Here is a 2,844-nt window from a genome sequence, read left to right as displayed (position 1 = left end):
TATATATCTCATCATATTTGGCCTATTTAGTTGACTTTTACCAGTTATATCAATTCCATACCAAAAAATATATACTATTTCAAAAAACAGGCTGACCAATTAAATACAATTAGAAAAACAAATATTCAGTGACTATAATCTGATACGGTAAAATTTATCAAAAATCACACATGAAAAACATAAAATTATGAACAAATTCAAGAAAGAAGTGGATTGCAGAAAGAACTAAGAAAAGCCTCCAGAAGTTTATTTCATTTCATTTATTTATACAATAATTCACTGTTTCATTCAATAATTAAGTTTATTTTGGTATAATTCTAATAATTATATATAAATAAATTATTCATTATTTTATAACTTGTTTTCAATACATTAATACTTCAGAATTAAATTTTAAAAAACACTCCAGAGGTTTTCCAAACAGTCTTACTGCCAACTTATTTTGAACTATTTCAATTACTTTATTATTATTACAAATAATAATAAACATAATAATAATAAAAAATAATGTTTTATTACATCTTTAAATTGATGAACGTATGTTTCATCCACATTTTATATCTTCAACTTTGATGTTAATCTGTGAAGAAATGACATTTTTATTTACTTAAATTCATTAAAATAAACTGACATTTTTAGAAAGAAAAAAATCTATATCTTAAAGTAATTAAAAACTCACATTACCAAGCTATTAGCAACTGTTCAGCCATTTTGGATTTAAGTTAAAGAAATCTTTCTACTTTGAAATTTGGTGTAATTTGTTCTAAAACTTATTTTTGTACTAAAATTATAAAAATGGCAATTTCGAGGTCACCTGAGTTCAAAAAAACCTTCTAGTCTTGCAAAATGGTCTTTGCGTCTGTTTGCGAACAGCCTAGTTCAAAAAGGAAAAGTTGTACGCAACTCAAATTGCATATATAAGGTGAGTATATACTTGAGATGTCGCAGAAACTTTTTCAGTAAAATCGATTTACGCCAATTAAAACTTTGTTAAACCGATTTTTTATATGTTTTCGATTTTCCCAAAACGATTTTGATTTAACATAGTTAATCGATGATCAATCAAAATGTAAATATCAGTTAATATGTGACAAGTTTCATCCTCATTGAAATAAACTAACTTTGAACTAGCTTAAATGCCAAATTTACAAGATATCTTCCCGTAAAATTCCTTTAATTTTTTTTTATTTAAAAATAATGAACAGTTATTATTGTTATCAATAATATGCAATGTCTAAGTACAAAATATTAAAGAATTTTATGAATTACTAAAGGAGAAAAATATATAAATTCGATTCGAACGGGAAATGGCGATACTGCACGATCTTTCCCGATCACCTAACTGCTTCGTTATACTTTCAATAACCTGTTGCATTCTTGGTAAGAACAAACTGTATATATTTGTTATTCCCATCTCGAGAAACCCTAAAATACGATCTTTTATACGAAGAAAATACTTTTTTTTCATTATTTTAGTCTCCTCTGGTCTCTAGCTTTTAGAATTCACCGACCTACGCAAAAGCTGCGTACTTAAGTAGGTTAGTAAGTGAAAGTTGCCAAGGTACCACCTTAACTTCCTGGGCTACAGTCTGCCTAAAACTTTCCCACTTGTGTTGTTTAACAACATTTACCTCTTAATGCAGGTTAATTGGAAAATTTATTGAAAAGAGTACGATTGATGACCCGAAGAGTAGTTTAATGAGTTACTTCACGTCCCACAGAACCACACTTCAATCAATGTCCATTTAAGTTAAGGAGGGAAGACTTTTTTATTTGCTCATAAATTCCTCGTCATTACAGCAATAGGTCATAATGCGGAACACTTCTGTATGTTCTGATTAAGATTCTGTTACCATATGATTCCGCGTATTGTACTGTCAACTGTAACTAGTTTCCTTATCGCTTCCATAAAATTACATTTTTTTTTCTCTTCATTCAAGAGAGCAACCGTTGTGAAAACATTTGACCACAATAGCGATGTTGGTAATGTGTAACCCATCTTCCAAAGCCTTTTCCTCGTAATTATTTTTAATTGTACAACATGGATACTAAATATACTATATTGAAAAGTACATTATCCACCGATAATTTTTTTTTCATTTCCTTAAAAAGATTATGTAACACAAGAAAACATTCACGTACTGTTAACTTTTCTTAAGTTTTTATCCATACATTTTATTTTATTTTTTATCCACCTAAATTCTACAATCTTACTTTGCCTTCTTTTACTTAATAAAGAATTATGATCCTATGGAACATAAAAACTTTAAAATGGCTTTCAATACACTTACATAATTAATTAGAGAATACATAGACACTTCAATAAAAAAATAAATAAATCTGTACCGCTACAAACCCTGAATATTTTGTCTCAACATTTAGGAATAAACATTTTGTGAATTTATAATGGGGATTATCATCTCTACTGCAACTCCTACGAAAATAACGTTATGAACTACTTTATAGTATATTCAACTAGCTTTAATTTGATTGCTAATTGGCATCTATACGTCTAATAATTCCTGAGATTTAGTTTTCCCAAAACAAAATCACTTGCTATTGATTTTTTGTGATTAAATGATGCTTTTAAAAATCGTATATCTCAGCAACTATCGATCGTAAAAAGTTTGATTGGGGCTCACATTTAAGGAAATTTACTCATTTTTAAAAAATGTTCTATAAAGTTATTTATTACTTTAGATAGTTTTAAGGATATAGAACACCGAATGACAAATGAGGGATAATTTTAGGTTTTTCTGGAATAAAATAAATTCTAGATGGCGTGTGTACAATAAACCCTAGTGCTATTTTTTTAATAAACAAGGAAAAAAAGGCACTACATAT

Source organism: Halyomorpha halys, unplaced genomic scaffold (assembly GCF_000696795.3).
Source record: "Halyomorpha halys isolate HHAL.00 unplaced genomic scaffold, Hhal_1.1 Scaffold260.1, whole genome shotgun sequence".
Lineage (NCBI taxonomy): Eukaryota > Metazoa > Arthropoda > Insecta > Hemiptera > Pentatomidae > Halyomorpha > Halyomorpha halys.
Note: the sequence above shows the minus strand (reverse complement) of the source record.